Here is a 26,273-nt window from a genome sequence, read left to right on the forward strand (position 1 = left end):
CATCAAAAAGAAGAGACCATAGGAAATCCTATGCCGCGTGGAAGAGGTCACCCAAGCTCAAGAAGTTCAAAGAGGGAGCTAAGAGCATCTCTTTCCTTACCTACGATGGCACCTTGGTGCTATGGACAAAGTCTTGGCCTTTATCCAACAATTCGATGCAGCGTTTGGAGATGAGGGCTTCATGGAGTCCTCTAAGCTACACCATGTAGTGATGCACTTTCAAAAGTCCGCAAGGCAATGGTGGTCTAGCCTACGGGCCAATGGTGAAGCTCCACAAACATGGAAAGCTTTAAGAGCTTCCATTATGAAGCAATTTTTGACAACCAATTCCAAAGACAAAGTACTCACCGAATGGCGAGGCCTAAAGATCTCTTCCTACAAATCCATTCACAAATATGTAGACAAGTTTTGGGACCTACAACTCAAAGCCATTGTCTTCAAAAAGTTGGATTTTGGAGAGCAAAAGCAACAATTTTGTGCTCAACTCCCAAAGGCCATGCACAATATCAACGGTTATACACCATACTATGGTGGCTTCTCGAATCAATTTCCAAACAGGGGCTAAAAGAAATTCTAAGCCCAAGGAAAACAAGGGTTCCAATGAGCTTAAGGGAAGGACAATGTCCAAAAGTCTCCTAAGGGAATTCCAACAAAGCTAGGGAGAAGGGAGTTTGCAAAGACAGAAATAAACTCTCTCCTAAAGAGCTTGAAAGTTATCGCTAGGATGATCACTGTTTCAAGTGCGGCGACCAAGGGTATGCGTACCTCGCTTGTCCCCAAAAGAACACCCGCCATGAGCCTCCTAGATCTACCTTGGTCAAAATCCAAGAGGAGGAAACTCACCACAAAGGATCTCCTCTATGCCATGCTTGGGGAAAGGTAAGAGAACATGATGCTTTTATTCTCTTTGACCCTGGTTCTACTCACAATTTCATATCCACAGAGTTGGCCACCAAGCTAGGCATCCAAGCTTATGAGATGGGAGACCTACCCGAAGATGGTGCTTTCAAGGGGCAAGAAGCTTCAATCACTCCCTTAATCGAGAAATAAGGGCTCCATGTCCAAAGCTATCTGGACAAAGAGGACTTCTTTATCTCTCCTCTCAAGCACGAGGATGTAATCCTAGGGGCACCATGGTTTGATCGCATGGCTGCCAATGTTAAATTCCTTGAAAGGAGAATCTACTTTAGGTTCAGGGAAAAAGATATGTACATAGATGCTAAGCAAATGGTAATACCATACCCATTGTACATACTCAAGCTTTCAATAAGTCAATAAAGAGCTCTATTTCCGTGTCCATGATTTTTGTTAAAGATTCTCAAAATCAACCTAATGTTTTAGGCAAAAGAAAAAATACACACCCACAAGGAATTAGAGTTATCCAATTTTCTCAAGGGGTTTCAAGATGTCTTTATTGATGACGACATCCCTTGTGAGCTACCTCCTAAACGAGGTAATGATGACGATGCAATTGAACTTCTTCTAGGAAGTTCACCGCCTAACAAACCTCCTTAAATAGTTTCTCAAGCTCAACAAGAGGAGATTATGCGGCAAGTGCATGAGTTAGTTGAGAAGGGCATGGTTAGACCTAGCTCATCTCCATTTTTCTCACATGTGCTATTAGTGCAAAAGAAGGACGGCACATATCGTATGTGTGTTGACTATAGAGCACTAAATAGGATCACTATCTAGAATAGGTTTCCCGTTCCACGGGTAGAAGACCTATTTGATAAGCTACAAGGGTCCACCTACTTCAGTAGGATTGACCTAAAAAATGGCTACCATCAAATAAGGATAGTTGATCAAGACATTGTAAAGACCGCATTTTGCACTACGTTTCATATTTACAAATATATTCTCATGCCTTTTGGCTTGACCAATGCACCAGCCACATTCAACCGCTTGATGGAGAAACTATTCAAGCCTCATTGAACCTTTATTGGAGTGTTCTTTGATGATATCATCATCTAGTCTAATTCATTAGACGAACACAAGCAACACCTCCAGGTAATAATTCAAGTTCTAAGAGGGAATAAACTTTATGTCAATCGAAAGAAAAGTGATTTTTTCTTACAAGAGATTCAGTATTTAGGTCACATTATCTCTCAAGATGGCATCCATATGGATCCATCAAAATTAGAGCTAATAAAAGGATGGCCTAAACCAAGGAATCTTAATGAACTAAGAAGCTTTATAGGTATGTGTGCATACTATAGATGCTTCATAGAAAAGTTCTCACTAATAGCAGGACCATTACATGACCTAACAAAGAAAAACGTTAGGTATATATGGTCTGCCAAGGAGAACAATGCTTTCGAAAAGCTTAAAGAAAAGCTTATCTCTCAACTTGTGCTTACACTACCGGATCTCTCAAAGCCATTTGAGGTCCAATGTGATGCTTGTGGTGATTGCCTTGGAGCTGTTTTGCTCCAAGAAGGGCACGTCATAGGCTATGAAAGTTGAAGGCTCAACATGTTGAGCAAGCTCTAGGCATATATGAAAAGGAACTCCTCGCAGTTCTACATGCCTTAGACTCATGGAAGAACTATTTATTGGGGACTCCTTTCATTCTGCAAACGGATCACCAAAGTCTTAAGTACTTCATGACACAGACCAAGCTCTCCGACAAACAAATGAGGTGGGAAAATTTCCTTTTGCAATTTCATTTTCATATTGCTCACATTGCTGGCAAGCATAATCAAGTAGCCGATGCACTCTCAAGACGGGCGAGAGTGAATGTGGTTTCCATAGCAACTCACAATGATCTATCTTCTATGATAGATGAGTATGATATTGATCCCGATTTTAGAGATGTGATTTCAGCCCTTGCATTAGTGAAGAAAGAGGAACCATTACTTTACAAGATGGTTATCTTCTCTATGGCAATAGAAAATGCGTTACTAGCTCACTACGTGAGAAAGTAACGTATGAATCTCATGCTCCTCCTTATGCAGGGCATAGAGGGATTCAGTCTACCCTAAAAGGGATTGAAACATATTTCTATTGGCCTACCATGAAAGAAAGCATACAAGAGTATGTTTCTAAATGTGTGGTATGCCAAAAGACAAAGTTTGATAGAGGGAAGCAACCTGGATTGCTTCAACCTTTGCCAATCCCTAATTCACCATGGGAGAGCATATCCATAAATTTTATCTTTGGATTGCCTAAGTCTATCCATGGAAATACGGGAATATGGACGATAGTGGACATGTTTAGTAAACAAGCTCATTTTATACCTGTCAAAAAGACTACCAAAGCCCATCAAATGGAAACCCTTTTCGTATCACAAATCTTCAAGTACCATGGCTTGGCAATGTCCATAGTGTCGGATAGAGATCCTAGAATGACCATAAATTTTTGGAAGGTCTCTTTGAGAATTTAGGAACAAGGCTAAACTTCTCTTCGGCCTATCACCTGCAAATGGATGGCCAAAGTGAAATAGCTAACCTAACATTCTCGATCTACTAAAAGCCTATGTAACGGAAGTAGATCAAAGATCCCAATGGGAGAAGTACTTACCCTTAGTGGAGTATACCTACAATAACACTGTACATACTTCCATGGAAAAAGCACCTTTTGAGGTAATTGAGGGAAGATCAAAAAGTCCCCTGGTACTTAAGGTACTCGGGAAGATCTTCGCTGTAGATTAGTATAGCCGAGACCTACAAGAATCTTTCCAAAAGATTAACGATGCTATCTCTATCTCACAACAAAGGAAAAAGTCTGCTGCTAACAAGCATAGAAGAGCCCAAGCCTTTAAAGAAAATGATTGGGTCTTACTCAAATTTCCCAAGGCTCAATTAAGGCACACGACGGGCAAGAATCCTACGGGACACCAAAATTACTATGCTAAGTTAGCAAAAAGGTACTATGGTCCCTTCCAGATTCTTAGGCCAGTCAATGAGATGGCCTATCAACTCAAGTTGCCCAGCGATTGGCTCATACACATTGCTTTTCGTGAGCCTATTAAAGCCTTACAAAGGAGAGGCACCTCAAGAACCTACTATTGAAGACCCACCGGAGATTGAGGACCAAGAAGAGATGTTGGAACCCGAGTCCATCCTCCGACATGAAGACATGGTACTAAGAGGTGGTAAGACTATCCGAAGACATCTTATTAAGTTTAAGAATTATCCTTTTGAAGATGCTAGATGGATGCAAGGCATACAATTAAAGGATAACCTAAACCTTGTCAATGCTTACAATGCTTCCCTAGAGTAAGAAAATGTAGAAATGTTTAAAATGAAAAAAAGTTTTTGTCTTATATGACTCTCTTTTCCTTTATTGTGCACAAATGTGAAGTAGTACGCATGCTTAGATCAAGTTTGCGGAGACGACGTCTCCCAAACACCAAGTAGAGCTTGTCACTCTACTATGGAAGATTGATAGGACTAATGTGCAGACATGCTTGCGGCAGCTTAGGCTCTCAAGCGCCAAATGGACTAGTCATCTGTCGTAGGGTAACATAGGGATCCTCTACCCGCTAGAAAAAGGACTAATGAATATGCTTTATCTTCTCTACCCCATAGTTGAGGACGACTATGATTTCAAGAGAGAGGTAATGTCATAATAACTAATATCTAATTCTCCTAAATGATTTTCTCATGTTAAACTGATCATTAATATGGGGAAGTGCGAGGGGAGAAAAACCTAGAATATTGGTTAAGCTTGCAAACCAGCCACAGTAGGGATCCAAAGGGGGGGCCATCTACAAAAGAGCAAGGTGCAATAATGGGCTTAAAAGACCCTATGGTTAAGCCCATTAAGACTTCCAAAATGCTAAGGTTCCAAAATTCAAAGGTTGCGTCCAAAGGTCATCACTAGGGAAATTGGATGCTTTGGGTGTGTACCAAAAAAGTCTTCATGCATCCCTACATAGGAGGGGACGAGTCCTAGAAGTAGGACATGAGAGAGAAACACACACACACACACACACACACACACACACACACACACACACACACACACACACACACACACACACAAGCTCCTTTACACAAAGGGAAAGAGGGACACATGTAAGCTCTCTAGCCCAGATGCCCACAAGGTGTACTCAAATCCTGTTGGATGGCCATGGAGGTGGATCAATGAGAATTAGGCTAGCGTAATTCTAGTTTAATTAGTTTAAAGAATCTTAATAAAGAACCAATAAGAATTAAGCTCTCTAGAAGACTATTGGACAGTCTCCCAAGGGGTCCAATGAGCATTCAACAGCCTAATGGCTTGCCTGATTCCTATTGGCCAGGAGACAGAGGGGTCCAATGAGATTTTAGTTGCATTAATTAATTACCTAAAGCTCTCACAAAAGGGGAAAGGGGGATACATGTCAGAAGGCTATCACTTATGCTGCTTAAATTTCATTGGCTAAGCCTGGCATGGGCCAATAGGGTGTGAGCACAAGCAAATAGCAAGAGGGGTCGACCAAGAGAGAGAGGGGGCAGATTCTTCAAAAGCATTATTTCATACACACTCACACAAGTCCATGTGTGAAGCAAGAAGACTCTCTCTCTCTCTCTCTCTCTCTCTCTCTCTCTCTCTCTCTCCTCTTCTCAAGCTTTAATGGAAAGCTTATCACCTACTCCAAGCTTGTGAGAAGGGAGGCCTACACCAACAACTCTTGGATTTGTGATGCAAATCCAACCAAGAGCCAAGCTTCAATGCATGCTCATCTCCTCTACCATGATAATTACTAAGCTAAGATATGCTAATATGATTGATTATGTGAGGAGATGTACATCTTTCTTGTAAGACTACTCCTTCTTCCTCTCAATCTACTCTAATACCCCACTAGCTCTCACCACCTTCGAAGGTGTGTGAGGTCTTGGGTCTGAGATCGTGAGGGAATTGATGTTGTTTTTGATAAGTGTTTTGCTTAGTGCTTGAAGTTTCCATCTTCATTGTACTAGCTAGTATTGAAGGAACACAAAGAATTATATTGTAAAATGTCTCTCTTGATGGGAGAAACCATCATACAAAGCCTTTTGGAGGGGGGACCGGCTCCATGCAAAACCAGTCCTCAACTGTTGTCAATTGCTTAATTTCTCTCTCTTTTGAAGTATTTTTCATGCTATCTAACTAAGTGTTATGCCTTTTTGTTTCTCTCTCCAGCCAAGCACTCTTGTTATTCTCATTAGGAATCTATCCTAATGAAATGCTCACTATGTTCATGCTATTTTCCACTACACACAAGTTACTAGGCCATTAAATGTTGCATCTTATGCATCAAATTGTTATGCTTTGGTTGTGTCTAGCTACATGATGTTGCCTCTGTTTCTTGAGTAAACTAGGATATCATCAGAGAAGACAAGAACAAAATCATCAAGATGCTCTCAAAACACATCGGTCATGAGACGATTAAAAGTTGCAGGAGCATTTTTAAGTCCAAAAGACATAATTGTAAATTCATAATGTCCAAAATGAGTGTTGAATCCTGTCTTTGGTATGTCCTCCTCCTTGATTTGGATTTGGTAGTACCCTGACTTAAGATCAATTTTTGTGAAGATATAAGCTCCATGTAATCAATCAAGCAACTCATCAATTCTCGAAATTGCATACTTATTCTTGATTGTTACCTAATTCAATCCACGATAATCAATACAAAGACGTAGAGTACCATCCTTCTTCCGATTAAAGAGAACAAGAGTACTCCATGGAGAAACATTAGGTCAAATGAAGCCTTGTTCAAGAAGTTGAGTTACTTGCTCCTTGAGTTTTGCAAATTCAGGTACCAACATCTTGTATGGCCTACGTGCAACTGATTGAGCTCATGGAATAAGCTCTATTGCATGATCAACATCACGCTTAGGTGGTTATTGTGAAAGTTCTTTGGAAAATACATCATCAAATTTTTTCAGCCATTCGGATTCAAGTGAATCTAACTCCTTCTCCTTAGGGTTAAGCTTTACTGCATAAATAATTTCATTCTTCCTACGACTCTTTATAAGTTTGGTAAAGTTCACTAGTCTAAAGTTAGGTTTTCCTCATTTCCCAATAACTGTAACTCTAGAGTTTTGGTTATTTTCAAAAGTCAATGAAGCGTCTTTACAATGTATGTGAGCATCATTGGGCTTAAGCCAATTCATTCCTAGGATTCCATCATAGATTCCTATGGGTAAGACTCTAAAGTTTGTAGAAGTGTTGTGACCATCCAAAACAAAATTCAAGTTACCCACTGAAGTACAAGATTTAACCTTCCTACCCGTAGCTAATTCCAATGTAAGGTATGTATCATGGTGTTCAGGCAAAATGAGGTTCTGATGCATCTAGGAGATATGAAAGAATGTGTACACCTAGAATCAATCAATAAGGTAAAATGATTACCTTGATACTCCATTGGGGTTTGAATCACTAAAAATGATTCATTCACTCCTTGATGTTCAATTGCAACATGAACATATGCCTGATTCCCTTCGCCTCTAGCACCTTGAGCTCTATTAACTTGAGGTCTTTGATTTCCTCCTCCTTCTGGATGAGGTTGATGGTTAACATTTCCATTGTTGTTGTTGTTATTGTTGGTAGGTGGTCCGTTCCAGACAAAAGGTGGATTGCCTGGTCTAAAGTTTCCTTGCTTTTGAGGTTGTCTCTAACTTTGGTTAAAGTTTTGCTGATTGAAGTTCCTCTGAATTGTAGACAGTCTAGTCTAAAATTTTTGAAATTTCGATTTGGGTTGAAGTTCCTAGGTTCATTATTGTCCACCAATCCTTTGAATCTTGAATTGTTAAATGGACAATCTCTGGACTGATGGTCACGATCAAGACAAGTGTAACAAAATGATCCCGTCTGGCCTTCATACATAATAAGTTCTCTCTTCTTTGCTGTGAGTTTCTAGACCTTTGTTCCTCTTTGGGATGAGGCCTTTTGATTTCACAAACAGGAGCAGGTTTTGGTTTCCTCTTTCCGCTATTGGATAACTCTAGTTCAATGGGTTTTCCTACATCAAGGACATCTGCAAAGTTGGTAAGGGAAAGACTCTGGAGTCTAGTATTCATAGGATTATGTAACCCTGATACGAATCAAGCTACCTTGACCTCTTGAGTCATCCCTGCTAGAGCATACTTGACAAGGGTCAAGAAATGTTGATAGTATGATTTCAGATCTCTGGTTCCTTGGGTACAATCAAGAAACTTATTCATACAGTCTGAATGATAAAATTTGTTTTGATAGTTCTTCAATTGAGTTGGGTCTTAAGATAATCCCAAGTTGCTGCATTACGATCAACATTGGTTTCTGTGCAATGGTCTCTCCACCAATGCTTGGCTGTTTTCTCTAGTTTGAACTTAGCAACAATAGCTTTTTTTTTTTGCTGACGAATGATCCAGATCACAGTAGTCATCCATGCGCGCAATCCAATCTCCAAGTACTTTACCTATATCTTTGCCTTCCCCGCTAAATTTTCCCAGTTGTTGAGACTTGCAAAGCAGAGCATTGATATCTCTATCAATGATGTATGTTGAGGAGAAATAGGCACGCATTAGCAGCAACTACATTCCCTCTAGGAGGCATGGTAACTTATTGCACCATATTAACCAGGTTCACTCTTAGTACAATATTCTAGACCGCTCAAAGTCCTTTAAGTCAGATAAAAATAGAAGGTTGAGAATAGGATGAGAGAGAGAGAGTAGAAGAAAGAATAACGAATAAATTAAACCAATTTCTATATCACAAAAACTTTTGGGGGTTCAAAAATCTACAAGGTGTTTTGAACGTTTATAATAAATCCTAATAGCTCTGACATAATGCACCCAATAGTAGCCATTGTGACATCCTTCCACCAATGGAGCATAGCTATCCCATTCTTTGAGTATATCGGATGGGTGATCCCAATAATACTTTTTAATCTTTGGTTGAAACATCTCCTCATTAGCGTGTGAATCATACCACTGTTGGGTAAGCGATTGGTTAGTTACAGGTACTCCCATTTCATTTAGAACACACATTGGTGTCGATTTTCTAGTAGTTTGCATCTTCAATTAATCCATCCCTTTGATCATTATTGCAAATCGTTGCTTGTGTGTGGGAAGTGATTTTGATGAGAGCTTTCCATAGACTCCTCAAGCTCTCCATTCTGAGAAGGGAGCCCCCTCAACCCCATCACCATCGTTTTACTAAAATTAGTTGTGTGTGTGAGTTATGTGTGTGTGTGTGTGTGTGTGTGTGTGTGTGTGTGTGTGTGTGTGTGTGTGTGTGTGTGTGTGTGAGTTATGTGTGTACGCTTCCTGTATAACCGAGCATAAAATCCTTCAGTTTTGGGTTCATCAACAACCAAGCTCATGGCCTTGTTGGATAGCCCGATTTGGGTATACTATTGTTTGTGTGAGGCATGGTCATGGGTTCAATGTGGGCAAGCTAGGCGAAACCAAACTCATTATCCAAACTGGTTTTTTGAAGAGTAGTGGCCCACAAGCTGGCACTCGCATGGAGTTCACTTAGAGCTAGATGCAAGCCGAGTATAAGCCCTACCTTTGAATTCTCATGTCGGGTCCGTAGATAGTGGCTCCCATGGTATTAAAGGCCTTAGCGAGACATCAAGGGCCACCTCCAAGTTGCTTCCGTTTTGACCGATCCCCACGAGCTCCTCAAGTCCTCAAGCCAAGGATCACAAACCTCTTGTGAAGAGAGCTATCTTGTGAAACACATTAAGGACCTACTCCCACCGAGCTGCAACAAAAACCAAAGAATCAAAAAGCTTCAAGGACACTCAAAGGCAACTTCAAGGCTTCAAATTTTTCAAAGCAAAGAAAAGATCTCTGTAGTGAAGGGTGACTTCATCCAAAATGTGAAAAGGTACTTCAAAAAGGAGTACTCAAAGGAACATTTCTCTCTCTCCAACAATATTGTAGTGATAACTATGCCCACTTCATTGATGAATGTACAAGTGCACATAAAACATGGGTTGTTCTTGCAGAAATGTCATAAAATCTAATATCTAACCAACCCAAATGCTTTTCTCATTTTGAACTAATCATTGAATGTGTGAGAATAGACAGGAACAAGGGTTAGAATATAGATATGTGCTTTTAGATCTATCTCAACACGGGGCCAATGGTAAAGGGGTCCAAATGAGAGATGGTCTATCAAAGAGAAAGACTAGCTAATGTAGCTTAAAGACCTTAGGGTTAGCTTCATTAAAGACCTCCAAAGGTTAGTGTTAAAAAGTCCTTTGACCTTAACTAAGCTAGGGCTGAGCTTGAGGTGGGAACCCAGCCCAAGCTTGAGGTGCTTGTCGTACTTGATGACTAAGGTTCTTGAGGTGCTTGTCGTGCTTGATGACCAAGATGCTTGAGATGCTTGTCGTGCTTGCCGACTAGGGAGCCGGAGGTGCTTGTGGGAACACTACCCAGGCTTGAGGTGCTTTGTCATGCTTGCTGACTAAGGTGCTTGGGGGTAAGGTGTACAAAGGTCAACAACTATCCCTACAAGGAGGGGGCGAACCCTACAAGAGGGGGGATGAAAGAGAACACACACACCCTCACACAAGGCAAGCATGGTACAAATAAAGCAAAAGGGACACTTGTCAAGTTCCTCTTCATGGTGCCCTCATGGTGTGCCTAAAGCCTATTGGTTGGCCTCCCAAGGGGTCCAATGATAAATTAGACAGTTTAGTTGATTATTTTTGAATTTATCAAGTCCTCTCTCTCAAAGGATAAAGGGGGACACTTGTCAAAGACTAACATGCTTTCTTGATATGCCTATTGCTTGTGATTGGCTAGGCTTAGAGGGGTCCAATGAGCTTGAAGCATGAGCTACAAGGGGGGGTCAACCAAAGCATGCTAAGGGGTTGCTTGAGGGGTATACTCTCCCTCACACTCACACACACTCTCATTGTGTATTGTGCAAAGTGCAAGAGCTCCCTCTCCTTCTCCAAGCATGTAGAGAGGTTGAGAGCCTACACCAATACTCTTGGCTATGAATGAAAATCCAACCAAGATCCATGATTCAATGCTTAAGCTTTCCATCTTCTCCATCTTCATTACTATGTTATTATGTATGCTAGCAAGAAGAGTGATGATAAGTGAGGAACTAGTTCTTTCTCCTATGAAATGTTTCTTCTTCCTCTTCCCTACCCTCATTCCCTGCTAGCTCTCTCCACCTTCGAAGGTGTTTGAGCTCTTGGGACTGAGTCTTCGGATAGTTAATGTTGTCCACAAAGTTTATGTTATGTTCATGATGCATGAAGCTTTCCATCTTGATTGCATCACCTAGGTCACAAGGAACACAAAGATTGTATTGTAACAAGTCTCTCTTGTTGATGGGAGAAATTATAATACAAATGCCTAATGGAGGGGGGACCGGCTCCACATAAATCTGGTCCTCAACTGTTGTCATGTTCTCTAAACTCTCTCTCATCTTTCTCGTAAGATACTCCTTCTTCCTCTCAATCTTGGATTGGTGATGGCCATGGTGCGACATAGAGCAAGCCATATGGATTTTGTACATGGTGTTTTCCTTTGAAGAAGAAGCTATCATTGCCGGTTTTTGGTGTCGTCTTTCCCCCCTTCCCCCCTTTCTTCTTTGCTCGTCTCCAGGTTGTGTGGTGTCGGTGTGTGTGAGCGTGTGCGCCCCCGGTCCCCTGTGTGTGTGAAAGAGAAAGAGAGAGAGGTGTTCAGTTGTGGAAGAGTTGGAAGCGGGCAAGATCGGTGTGATCGCTGTCCAAGGATTGTGCAGAGTGTTTATGTGTTGGGCGAAGTGCAGGCGAGGCCTTGCTACTGTGAATCGTCTTTTTTGAAGGTGTTTTCGAGAGGACAGGGGTGCTGTGAATATCCTGAGCTATATTGGGGCAGTTTCCTGTGTGTCGGGTGTGTTCCCCATTCCCGCTCTCCATCTTCTAGTGCCCCCATGGAGGAGCACACTGATTGCTCCTTGGTGATGTGTTTGTAAGCAAGAATGTGGCAGAGTGTTGGTCCGATTTTCAATGGTAATGAAGATGCGGATGAGTGGCTGGCAGATTTTGAGTTATTTATGCTCTCATTGCAAATGTGGAGTGATGAAGAAAAGCTGGAGACAATGCCGTTGGCGCTGCGAGGTAAAGCAAAGGCATGGTTCAACAGTCTAGGAGCTGCAAATAAGCAGGATTGGGTTGGTTTTCAAGAGCAGTTTCTCTGCAAGTTTCGCAAGGTGGTGTCGTCTATTGAAGCAGATACGAAGATCAAGAGCCTACGACAAGATGTAGGTGATGATTTTGATGCTTTTGTCAACAAGTTTGAAGCTTGTTGGAGTGATGTGGTTGTTGCCACCCAAGTGGTCAATGCGGATGGTTTTAAGCTGGAGAAATTCCTAGCTTGCCTGTGTCCTTGAGTTCGAGATAAAGTGGATGATGAAGAGCCAAAGACTTATGTCGAGGCAGTCAGAGTTGCCCGAGTGAAAAGAAAGAAAATGAAAAGAAAGCTAGAGTTAGGCTTGTTAAAGCCTACAGATTGTGTGTCTGTTGAAGCAGCAGTTTGTTATATGGGCCCGTCGAGGATGGTGCCATGGATGCGAAGTGTGGAGCCTGTTACGGTAAGGCCTATGATTGACTTTGTTCCTTGGGAATTACCTATTGATGAAGCATCTATGCCGTTTGTGGAGGAGCTTGTCAGCGAAGATGAGCCTTTTATTGAAGAGAGTCTGTGTGTAGAGGAGTTATCAGATGCCAAGTGTCCAGTGCAACTTGAAGAGGTGGAGCCTATTCTCGTGGAGTGCTTGTATGAAAGGGTAACAGATCGTGGCCAAATGGTAGGTGCCGAGAGCTTGGGGTTGGATGATGAAAGTGGGCACGATGATGGTCCAGCTTTTGTGGAGCAGCTAGAGGATGATGATGATGATACCGAATTGGCCTATGGTGAAGATGATGAGGCTACAAGCTCAAGCTTCTAGGAAACGAGCGAGGAGGATAGAGATATGAGCTGGGAGACAGAATCCGAAGGGTCTTTGTTGGTAAAGGTGAAGTTACCCTATTGTGCGCATAAGAATGTGGTGGTTGCCACTATAAAGGATGAGCCGTTGATAGCATCAGAGCTTGGGAATAAAGACATGCAGGTGAGGGTGCTATGCGGCACCATGCTAATGATGATGCTCATCAAGGTAGCTATGGAAGGTGCTTTGATTGTACAGCAGATACAAGGGTTTACCAAGAAGGAGAGAGTTGTTGTGGCTGAGGAAGAAGAACACGTTGAAGAAGATGGCAAGGGGGAGGCATCGGATACTTGTCAAAGGGAAGAGCAGCTGCAATCGCCTATGGATTTCACGGGTGGTACCTTGGATATAAGTTGTTTTGGCCAGGAATGCATTGAAGATGAAGTTGATTGGGGGTTTGATGACCCAGTGGGTGAGATTGATGAAGAGACAAAGGTGCTTGTTGGGAAAGCTTTGACCAGAATGCAAGTGATACGAGGGTCTGCCCCTCTACAATTGGCAGTTTCTTTGGGAGAGCAAAAGTGTGTTGCTATGGTGGTATCGACAGAGGCATGTACGGAGGTGAGTATGGAAGCAATGGTGACCGCAGTGCCTATGTTGAAAGAGTTTCCCGCTAAGTGGAGTGGTCCTTTTGAGCATGAAGAAAAGTCCAAGGGCGTGGACTTGTTCGAGTTGTCAAAGGAAGTTTGGGTATGGTGGTTGAAGGGGATGCTGATAAACGAAGCTGTGCAGTGGGCTGTCGAGCAGGTACAAAATTTGCTTGAGGAGGATCTTGTGTTATATGGTTAGGAGGGAGGGAATGGTATGTTTCATGTCAATGATGATATGTCTGATGGAAGCGGTGATGCTTTTGATGTTGTTTTTTTGGAAGTGGACAATATGCCTATGAATGATGGGAGCATTGGAAGCATGTTGAGGGAAAATTATGTGGATGATTGGCTATGTGCTGGGATGCAACACTATGGGAGGTTGTGGCAAGTGGATGGAGGGGATCAATGCCAGGTGTTTGATCCAGGTGGATGATGGCAGATAAAGCAGGGGGTTGGGCAACAGCGGGTAGCAGATGCCACGTTTTGTACATATGTTAGGTGGTTTTGTGATGTGCAGAGAATTTGTTTTTGTGTGGTATTTTTTAGTTCAATAAGTCTGTTTGTGGTTGAACATGAATGTTCAACAAGGGGGTGGGCAATGATGGTGCAACCAAACTTGGTCTACGTTGGGAAGTGTGCTATGCAGTGTAAAGGGTGCTACTAGGCGCATGGCAAAGGGCTAAAGCAAGAATAAAGGCCCTAGGCGAGCAGGTAATGGCGGAAATGTATGTCTAAAGCAGGTTTTTAGGCCAAAACGCCCCAGACTGGTCCAATTGCGGTGATAGGTAAAGGTGCCCGAGATGCTGATTTGATGCCCTAGAATATGGTCTTCGAGATGCTTTGCAAGTTGGTCCAGACGGCTCCTCAAACGGAGTCCGGGTGTGTAAGTTATGATTGTCCGAAGATGGAATGCTTTGCAGATCCCCGAAGGGCAGGGCAGGTACAGACAGGTGGCCAAAACTGGGATCAGTGGATACGCGTGTAAAGCTCGAGCTGTGGATCATGCCGGTCTTTTGGGATTGCCATTCTGAGCTTAGACGGACAAGTTATGGCCTATGAAATATTTGTCGGGGGTCGGATATGTGCTCACCAGGACGCGCTGATAAGCGTGCTGACAAGGATCGTTTTGAGCTCGCCAAGGTTTTGGAAAAGTAGCATATGACATGGAGAGTCAGCCAAGATTTATGGCTCGTCGGAGTCGAACGCATCATGGTACGCCCAATGTAGGTTGATGGACAATCAGAACGGAGGCAAATCAAATTTTTTTCTCCATTTTGGCGACGATGTTCGAGGGTGCTAATTGATCAAAAGCGGCAAAGTTTTTGAGATAAGGAGCTAGCCGGGGTGTGGCTTGGCGAAAAGGGGCTTCAACGAATTCGAGCAAATGGAGCATCGATTGCATAATTACATGGGAAACAAAAGCTAAGAACCTCTTTGGTTATCAATTCTAAAGGAAAAAAAGAGTAGCCTGGAGTTTTTTGCCATAAGACAAATGAAGGCTTCAAAAGGAAAAAAGGAAAGAAAAAGGCTTCGAGTGAGGAGGCAGTGGCTCCCGGCGCCAGGGCTTAAAAAAGATTGTTTTTTTTCCCTTATGTAGGCTAGGAGGTGAAAGTGATCAAAGAGGAGGGCAGCGGGTTTTCGAAGGGGGGCAAGAAGGGTTTTTCTTTTCCTTGGGCTGGAGGGAAAGAAAAGAGAATTGAGAAGAGGAAAGAGAAGAGTTTCATGTGCTCGACGGGCGAAGTCGCCATGTCATGGCAAAGTGTAGTTGTGACATGGCTCGAAAGGGCGAAGGCCTTGCAAGAGAGGCAGTTAGCGAAGGCTGCCAAGAGGAGGAGATGTTGAAGTGAAGCCAGCGGTGGATGTTCCCGTCAAGGTATGTGACGACGGAGTCGAGTGGTGAGGGAAGTGTGTGCCCCTTTGTATGGATTGGTGATGGCCATGGTGCAACATAGAGCAAGCCATATGGATTTTGTACATGGTGTTTTCCTTTGAAGAAGAAGCTATCATTGTCAGTTTTTGGTGTCGTCTTTCCCCCCTTCCCCTCTTTCTTCTTTGCTCGTCTCCAGGTTGTGCGGTGTCGGTGTGTGTGAGCGTGTGCGCCCCCCGGCCTCCTGTGTGTGTGAGAGAGAAAGAGAGAGAGGTGTTCAGTTGTGGAAGAGTTGGAAGCGGGCAAGATCGGTGTGATCGCTGTCCAAGGATTGTGCAGAGTGTTTATGCGTTGGGCGAAGTGCAGGCGAGGCCCTGCTACTGTGAGTCGTCTTTTTTGAAGGTGTTTTTCGAGAGGACAGGGGTGCTGTGAATACCCTGAGCTATATTGGGGCAGTTGCGTGTGTGTCGGGTGTGTTCCCCATTCCCGCTCTCCATCTTCTGGTGCCCCCACGGAGGAGCACACTGATTGCTCCTTGGTGATGTGTTTGTAAGCAAGAATGTGGCAGAGTGTTGGTCCGATTTTCAATGGTAATGAAGATGCGGATGAGTGGCTGGCAGATTTTGAGTTATTTATGCTCTCATTGCAAATGTGGAGTGATGAAGAAAAGCTGGAGACAGTGCCGTTGGTGCTGCGAGGTAAAGCAAAGGCATGGTTCGACAATCTGGGAGCTGCAAATACGCAGGATTGGGTTGGTTTTCAAGAGCAGTTTCTCTGCAAGTTTCGCAAGGTGGTGTCGTCTATTGAAGCAGATACGAAGATCAAGAGCCTACGACAAGATGTAGGTGATGATTTTGATGCTTTTGTCAACAAGTTTGAATCTTGTTGGAGTGATCTGGTTGTTGCCACCCAAGTGGTCAATGCGGATGGTTTTAAGCTGGAGAAATTCCTAGCTTGCCTGTGTCCTTGAGTTTGAGATAAAGTGGATGATGAAGAGCCAAAGACTTATGCTGAGGCAGTCGGAGTTTCCCGAGTGAAAAGAAAGAAAATGAAAAGAAAGCTAGAGTTAGGCTTGTTAAAGCCTACAGATTGTGTGTCTGTTGAAGCAACAGTTTGTTATATGGGCCCGTCGAGGATGGTGCCAGGGATGCGAAGTGTGGAGCCTGTTACGGTAAGGCCTATGATTGACTTTGTTCCTTGGGAATTACCTATTGATGAAGCATCTATGCCGTTTGTGGAGGAGCTTGTCAGCGAAGATGAGCCTTTTATTGAAGAGAGCCTGTGTGTAGAGGAGTTAGCAGATGCCAAGTGTCCAGTGTAACTTGAAGAGGTGGAGCCTATTCTCGTGGAGTGCTTAATCAAAGGAAAAGGCCGACTAGAAACCTCCTGTAAGAGAGAGATGGGCTGGAGGGATCACGAGAGGGAGAGAGGGAGAGGGGGTTTGATACAAAGAGACCCAAGGCACTAGAAAAATATATAGTGCCTTGGCAATTGAGAGAGAGAGAGAGAGAGGAGGAGGTACTTGGCTGCTATAGTGGTGGGAGGGGCGGCAATGGGCGATGGTGGTAGGATTAGGGGTGGCTCATGGTGGCAGTATGCTAGCACCACTAACCACCAGTGGTGGACTTAGGTGATGGTGGCAATGGGTGCTAAGGGGCGGCAATGGGAGGTAGTGGTGGCGGCCCTCAAAAAAAAAAAAAAAAAACTCTCTCCAAAGCTCGCTCCTTTGAGCTCGCTCCATAACCATCCCCGAAATCAAATCATGTGCCTCTTTTTATGAAAGCATCTCGGAAAGCGCTTTTCTTCCACACAAACCACTGACCATTATGGGTGGAGAAGATCACTCTAGCATCGACCTTACAAGGAAAACCCTTGAAGAGATGGATGAGGAAACTGAGGTATCCACTTTTAACTTTATTGATAGTAAATTGTTTCCTATAGCAAGTGTTGAAGTTGTTTAAAATGTTTTGTTGACCGCATACCATGTTGATAAGTTTGCAACACGTACTGGAGGCTCACGCAACAATCCTATGGGTATAGATAGCTCCCTGTGGCACTACCTTGGCCATCTGGGGCCATCCGTTCCTCGAGTTGCACACATAGAGTTCTCCAAGCATGGTTCTACGGAGCTGCTCAAGTGAAAGGCATTAAGCGCCATCCTTGCTGAAGATACCCTTACCCTTAATGCTCACAAGTGTATCTTGGTGGATCGAGAGGCCGCATTGTATGCTTTTACAGGAAATCACCCTGGGTCAATCCTCTCCCACTGTGCCTTAAGCCTAGGTCAAGGGGTGACAAACCCAGAGGAGATTGTCAAAAATTTTGGTGTCAAGTTGGCCGTTCGCCCTATACCAAAAGATGTAATTTACAAGAAAACCAACCAGCCATGATGTAATATCTAGAGCAATATACAATATTTTTGTCTTCTGTATTTTGTTTGTCACTTCATGTACTTTTTTTTTCTATTGCACATATTGGCCAATAAATCTTTTTCTTCAAGCGTTCACACCTCCTCGACCATCCAAGCACCCGTCTAACGTGGGAAACCTACCGGTGAATATTTTGAGAAATAGAGCCGTTTTGGGTGCGTACGGAGGTCGTGGGATGACAAAAATCCATGGCGATGACGAACGACGTGGAACTGCCCCATGTGCGTATGGTGCACAGGGAATTTTTGTGGCCCGTTCCGTGTCGTTGGTCATTGTCGTGGCTTTTGGTCGTCCCACGGCCTCCGTATGCACCCGAAATGGCTCTGTTTCACAAAATATTCATCGGTAGGTATCCCACGTCAGACGCGTGCTTGGATGGTCGAAGAGGTGAAATCTAACTACTTGATTAATTCAAATACTTCAATAATAGAAAGTACACAATTAACTATTAGAGTTACACTAAATGAGAGAAGATCGAGTCGTTTATATTATAGTGAAAGATTAAAAATCTGATTAACAGAGGTTACATGGGAAAACTAATTCTTATTGAGACACCCTTCATTCCTCAGATTGAGCGCTAGAGCTAGATCTGTATTTTTTAATGTAACTAGATTTGCATGCACCATGATACACCATCTTGGAACAACTGCACCAAAATGTCCTCGGTGGCATCCTGTAAAGCCAAAAGAGCCGCACGCTGAATACGTGTAACTGAATCTGAATATTCGTCCATCATTTCTCTTACCACTCGAGAAAAAGCTGCCTTTGGTATTATTGGCTCCGTGCTCTTTTGATATTTGCGGATCTCACGTAGAGCAACTGTTCTAGGCTTCCATCACCTTTTCTTCTGCGATGTTGGCGGTGGTGGAGGAGTCGCTTGTTTGGCCCATTGAGGAGGGTCATTTTTATACTTCTTCCTCCTCTCTTCTTGGGCTTGTTTCTCTTTAGGTGTGAGCTTGTCCTTTTTCTTTTTTGCACATTGTTTTGCTCTCTAAGGAATTTTTTATGGTCTAGAGCTCCCAGCCTTTTCTTGTTGGGTGGCCTGAGCCCTGTCCTCTTCCGCTCTCTTCTCAGCCTCTGCTCATGCTTGTAGATTAGCCAAGTGGGCTCTCTCAGCCTCGACTCTCTGCCATTATTCCTGCTCTCTCTGCCTTCTTTGTTCTTCATGCAATTTCTGTGCTTTTCTATCTGCTGCCTCTTTCTTTTCTAACTTCCTCATTCTCTTCCTCCTCTTAGCATCTCGTGCTATTGAAACAGGGTATTACTTTGATCACCCTTTGTTTGATTCATGGAGGGAATTTCCACGACGTAGTTGCAGTTGCTTGAGCTTCAGATGTTGTCGTTGCTTGATCTCCTATTGTTGCCGTTGCTTGATCTTCAGTTGCCGCCATTGCATGAGCTCCAGGTCCTATTTCCTGTGTTGGTTTGTTAAGGCCTGCAAATGCTCCGAGGTCCGGTAGAGGTGTGCGATTCGCATGTTGTAGTGGCTAGAGATCACCAAAAATCTGTCGCATGGTGTTTTGATCCTCTGTAGTTGAAGGTTGGGGGAGTGGTTGGGTGTAAGGAGCTGGTTCTTGTGGTTGAGGTTGTGGATTTGAAGCGGTGGATTCTGTACGAGGTACTAGTTGCGGATTTGCAGTGTTGTCAGTGGCAGTGGTGTCATCGTTGTGCGTGGTGGTGTGCTCTTGTGTATCGTCCATCTTGTGCAAGATATGAGTGCGTGTATGTTTGGGCTTGAGAGGATCTTCTAAAATGTGCAAACAAGAAATGAACTTTGAGTTGTGAGTTTTGACTTATATAGTACTTAAACTTTTAAAAATTTTAAAAAACTCAATAAAATCACTAAAAATAAAAAAAGACTCCAAAATAGATGAAACTTGAGCCATGGGACTAATAATTGTCGCCTTTACAAATCACTTTGCATGACAATGCATGTTTACAATAGAAATTGTTAGTGTCAAAAGGAAATTAAATTTCCATCCAACACCTGCCATCACGTCGCCTTGTCTCCAACCAACATCGGAATCGATCCTTTGCACTCGAAGCATGATATGATTGTGATCGCCTCAAGCTAACCACTTTTTCTATTCTACATTTTAAACTTCTTTGTTCTCTTGTCTTTTTTCTCTCTCTCCCTGCTAAAACTCTGTAGAACCAATTGAGCATCTCATGAAGGGCATTGCTCTTTTTTCTTCCATCTCCATGTCGTGTAATTTTAAAATACACTGTTTTTGCTTGATAGTGTGAGCGCTCCATCCCTTGGCTGCTCCAAATGCCTAATGAACCATAACTGTCAAGGAAAAAAGCACTATGTGCAAAAAGAATGTGCTGAAAAAAAAACTTTAGTTTCACATACAAATGTATTTTGATTGAAAATATCAAATGTGCAACACACCATGTAATGTGTTATGTGTGTCTCCCCCAAGCATCCACCATTTGTGCTGTAAAACTATTGATTACAAACTTTAGGGTGGATATCTCAACCTCGGTTAGCTTTTCCTTTTTGAGAAGACAAAAAATATCATCAGTAGACTGCCAAACACGAACATGGCTAATTCCTAGGACTGCTTCATTACCTTGTAGGTGGTAATGTCACACACCTTTTTCCACAACTAAAATTCATTGGGACTTTGGGAGTCTGAATAGTTTGAAAGCAAATGTCTAGCTTTACTACCACCCATACAAACTTTATTAGGGAGACCTTGTGTACTTCCAGAGGCCTTCTTGTCTTTTGATAGCTCAAATGCATCCCCATGTAGACCAACGCTCAATAGAATAGATTCTAGTTCTCGTATACACTCTTCTCTTCTTTCTGCAGGCTCCATATTCCAAACGTAGTTAATATGGAGCATAATAAGAAACTTGTCAAGAATTTGTAGACGGGTATGAAGGGTGCACACATGCACATTTATCAGTGGTATTGAAAGAATAGGATCCCAATTTGGATCATCCATGTTTCGATTAGGAGGTACTTGCTGGTCACAACTGAGGATACCTTGAAACCATTGTTGTAGTGCTTTACCCACTGCTTGTGTAGTGGGTACACCTTTTGCAGAGGTGACTGTAACTTTTCCTCCCTTACCCTTACCACCTTTCAACTTGCTCGCCTTTGCATCCTTGCCATCAGTTCCCATTGAGACTTTACTATGGCAATAATAAATGCATGGAAAGAGGGTCATTGCACCTTGCTTGCACCCTAACATACACTTGAGTGTTTTCAAGTCTCTTGCCAAATTCCACTCATCTTGGAACGTTCCAAGACCTGAAACATGCAATCTTTGTCCTTCTTGCTGTTGTCGAATGACATCAACGATTGCTGTGTGATTGAAATACCATTTGAGAGTCTCATGTGTCTCATGTGGAAGATGAAAAGCTGCCAGCCACCAAATATTTTTCTCTAACTGAACATCTAAACAAGTGTTTCCCTTCTCATTTTCATTTAGCTCCACATCGACACTCACCAAGGCCCTTCTCATCAACGTAACACTTACCCTTTTCGAGCCGTTGACCTTTAACAACTTGGCACTCATCAAGCTTCATAACAAATATCACTTTCCCATCACACTCTTCTTGTGTCAACCCATAAAATCTTATCATTGACTCTTGGAGCTTCAACAAGTCAACATACACATTGTTGGACTCGTTGTAGCGGAATACTTTGTTGTCATCTAATGGCATGTCATCCTTCACATACTGAAATCCGCCCAATAAGCTTGCAACATCATTATTGGCACAATTTTTTGCAACCCTGACACTGTAAGGTGTTGGCAAAAACTGAAACAAACCTTTTGTTCGATGGCCGAGTGTGACACTTTTATACAAAGCTTCATAGGCTTTGAAACTTATTCCTACGCTGTCATACACCTCCATCATCTCTGGAGGCGACACAATGTTCTTTAGATCACTGAAATACTTCTGCCCCAAAACATTAGCAATGCTAGTGTTGGATGCATCATCTAGTAGCTTAACCAACTCCTTTGGCTTGATGATATGCTGCAGCAAAGCACGTCTGGTTGTTTGAGCATCGAGATCAATTTTCATCATCATTCGAGCCAAGTTTCTGCATATTTAATTACCATTACACAAACCTGCAGAACATATAGGAAATCAGAATCTTGCATCAGTATTCTTACCGAGTTTGACGGACATGTTTCTTTCGAGCTCCACCACTTGAGGATAGCAAGGACACCGCTTGTCTCTTGCGCTTACAAATGTGGTAGACGAGGGGGATGTGTGTGAGATGATCAATTCGCCGAAGCATATTGCATGAAGTGTGTTGTAGTTGAACATAATTGTCTAGTCGACACTCTGCTCTCTTTTTTTTGTTGCTATACGTTTTCATTGAGATTCGCCATCTCATTGTTCAGTTGCTTCATCTTCTTGTTGGCTTCCTCTCTAACTTGCTGTACATCTTTCACAGAATTCTCTTGTAGTGATGAATAGGCAGCCAAGAGATGTTTACTTGCTTCCCTTTCATTGACAAAAGCTGAATACAATCTCCAGCAGTAGCCAAACAATCCGCCTCTTCCATCTCCAATAAAACGTAGAAGCTCAGTGACATTACGAAAGGGTAGTGGTGCATTAGTCGTTGGATCACCTGGGTAAATGTGGCCATCAACCCATAAGTTGATTGTCTTGCACCCAATGCTTCGTAGCTGATCTGCAGCATTGCGATTCGATGTGCCAAGTCTCATAGTAGCATACTCCTGCTTCAAATCAGCGTTTAGTCGATATCGCTTTGGCTTGTTAGTAATGTCTTGCAGTGGAGGGAGATTGAATGACATGTTTGTTAGCTAATCAAGAAAAATAGTGAAAGAATGTGTAATGGTGACTGCTGCAAGTAGGGAAATCTGGCTATGGAGGGAAAAAGTGGAAGGTACTCAGAGATAGTAGAGAAGTATTATGTTGTGGATGGAAGAAAGAGAGGGAGTGTAGCTCAATTTCTTTTGAATTCAAAATATTGATCATGAGGGATTTGGAGAGAGAAATGCAGCTGCACACAGAGGTAATGGAGTTCTCCATTACCTGAAGCTGGAATGGGAGGAGAGAGAGCCTGAGAGAGAGAGAGAGAGAGAGAGAGAGAGAGAGAGAGAGAGAGAGAGAAAGACATAAAGGAAGAGAGTGAGAGAGAGAGAGAGAGTAGATCTCCAGCCTTTGAGGATCTGCACTTTCTGTCAGATGTAGGCAGTATAGAATGTCCTCTTGATGATTGGGAGGTGGAAGTGACAAGAGAGAAAAGGGGGGGGAAAGAGAAAGAGTTGGCTCACATTTTAGAGAGATAATGCAGAGAGAGAATATGCAAAATCTATTTTTTTGGCAGGGGGACTGAAAAGTGCTTCTTTTAATGAGAACTAAGTGAGAGAGAGTGTTTATATGTTAGAGAGAGAGAGGAGAGAGATGGGGAAAGACATTTTAAAATTCAGTTACCCACCTCTCTTTTGTGTTAAAGTAGCCTATTTTCAAAATACAAAATATACAAATGGTATTTTTAAAAATCTCAGCATAGGCCTTTTCCCACTTTCTTTTAGGCTTGGTCGAACTTGACTTAAGCTTTAAGCATTTCCTTAAACTACCAAATAAAGAGGCCCTCCTATACCCCATTCCCTTCCTAATGCTATCTTCTTGCATTGCAGGCTCTGATTGAACTTGGAAACCTGCTTTTCTTGCTGCTTCACATAGACACCGTGCGCACACTCACACACCCAGACACCTCAACACAACGCAAGGTATTCACTTAATTTCCTCACCTCACTCACCAACACTCAATATCTCAATGAAAATTCTACCCACAAGCTCAATTCAATCTCCAAACCTCTCGATCTACAAGCCCTCTCTTGCCCATAGAGACACTACAAGGCGAGTCGAGTCGATCAACGTTTGAAATCACACTCACAGACCCGGACACCTAAATACAACGCAAGGTATTCACTTAATTTACTCACCTCACTCACCAACACTCAATATCTCAATGAAAATTCTACCCACAAGCTCAATTCAATCTCCAAACCTCTCGACCTACAAGCCCTTGCTTGCCCATAGAGACACTACAAGGCGAGTCGAGTCGATCAACGCTTGAAATCACACTCAATGGTGATCAAAATATACAAGAAAAAAAACAAAAAACTCAAAAGCTCTAGCAAAAAAATACCCCTCTCAAACCATTGCAAAAGCTTCGACAAACTCCACTCTGTTGGACTCTTTGGAATAGCCCTAACCCTAATGGCATCGATACAGGTCACATAGTCTTCCAAAAAGCCACACCTTATTCCCTCAATTCCTTGAACACACACATCCATGGAAACCCCAAAAATTCCATAGACTCTCCCAAGTGAAAAATTGAAGTGAATAAACTCTCATTCACTCCTCCACACAATCGAAAACAGGACGCGAACAAGACGGGACTGCATAGGACCACCTATGGAAACCCTACGTCCTCCTACACATAGAGGAGTGTTGGTATCTTACTTCAAAATAACTCCTTCAGCTTCAACACTCACAGAACTGTGAGTGATGTGTCAATTTTTCCCCTTTTCACACCATTTTGACAAATTTTGACTTTTTTTGTGCCCAATTTTGACCCTAGACGGACATTTTTCACGGGAAAAATACCAAATGGACTCCAAACCACAAAAATTTGTAGTCTTGGTCCTTGATACCCAAAATTAGTTTCCACATGTCCATATTCCACTTTTGACCACTTCTAGGGCAGTTCGAGCAACGCTACATATCAGGCGTCACAAATAGATCACATGTGTCAAACTTCCTAGGAAGGATGAGAATGCCCACACTTTTTTCTTGCTTTTTTTACATTCTAAAAATCCCAAACACATTCCCTAAAGAAAAAATAATCCACTTGGGACCACATCCAAGGCTTCGATATCGTATCCAGGCATGTCCGTGTGTCCGACCACCAACATGCAACATGATTATTTGCCATATATACATTGTCCGCCATACTTGAAACCCAAAATCACATTGAAAAAAACTTCCAAACACATGTATACACATTTTTATATTACACATGCCCATGCATTACCCACTACTATGTACATACCAAAAGTGGTTTATCAACGTATTCATTCAAGGCCAAAAACCCAATTCCATAAGTTCTTGGAAATTTAAGCTTCTTTCATTGTGTTGGTTTATGGTTGCCACCATTTTTTTCAGAAGGTTGGCATACTTTGGCTACTCTTGACTTGCTTGTCATATGTTTATTGTGCTTTTTGAAACAAGTCCATTGGTTATTGTAGGGATTGATGGAGCCTTTGTTTTATCTTCCATGTGAAGCGGTTGTTGGTGTGTGTAGGTTCTTTGTGTTTGAGTTTCCACTAGCGATTCTGGAACCCACCTTGTCTTTGGTCTGTGTGTGACTATCTTTTTCATTTTCTCCTATTGTTTGATGACTTGATGCCACCTTTGGTTGTGATTGAATTTTGTTGACGTTTGGTTGTCAATTATTGTCTTTGGGTAAAGCCTTATGTTTCTTGATTGATCTTTGATGTTCTAGGTCAAGCTACTACTTTTGGTAACCATATTTGAGTGTTACCTTTGTAAAATCCTTGTGCATTGAGTAGCTTCACTGGAATCATCCGCTATTGCACGAGTTTGTGTTGGCTAGCTTGGTTGAGGTCTGACTTCTGTACCCATGTTTGTCGTGTGGATTTCTTCTTTGAAGGTCTTTTCTTTTCCCTTTTGCGGTTTTTCTTTCTCCTGGTTGAGTAGACCTAGGCTTTCTCTTTGTAAAAATTCTTTCTTGAGGTGAGTAGATCTAGGTTGTTACTTTAGGCTTTTTGGCCCAAACACTGGAACTTCCTTTGAAGTAGCATTGTCATAAAATTTAATATCTACCTGTCCCAAATGATTTTCTCATTGAAATAATCATTTACTATGGGAAAATGAATGGGAACAAGAGTTATAATATAGATATGTGCTTTTAGGCTTACCTCAACAGGGGACCAAAGGGAGAGAAAGCTACATCTCATTGAGGGTCTAAAAAGGAGATGGTCTACCAAAGAGAAATGAGAAGATAATGGAGCTTATAAATACCTTAGCTCCAAAGGTTAGTGTTAAAACCCCTTAGACCTAGGACCTTTAGGTACTTCAGACCTTAGGCAAGCTAGAGAAGCTTGACGTGCTTAATGACTAAGGTGATTGATGTGCTTTTCATGCTTAATGACTAAGGTGCTTGAGGTGCTTGTCATGCTTGATGACAAGGTGCTTGAGGTGCTTGTCATGCTTTATGACCAAGGTGCTTGACGTGTTCAACTCAAAGATGAGCCCTAAAGGTAGGGGCATGAGAGAGAAAACTCACACACACACACACACACACACACACACACACACACACACACACACACACACACACACACACACTCAAGGCAAGCCCAATACTGAAGAGGCATTAGGTCCACATGTCAGACCCCTGGCAATATTGACCTCATAATGTGTGTGAATCCTATTGGATGACCCATAGGAAGTCCCAATGAGAATTTAGAT

The sequence above is a fragment of the Adiantum capillus-veneris genome, chromosome 14, assembly GCF_014529385.1.
Source record: "Adiantum capillus-veneris isolate H3 chromosome 14, ASM1452938v2, whole genome shotgun sequence".
NCBI lineage: Eukaryota > Viridiplantae > Streptophyta > Polypodiopsida > Polypodiales > Pteridaceae > Adiantum > Adiantum capillus-veneris.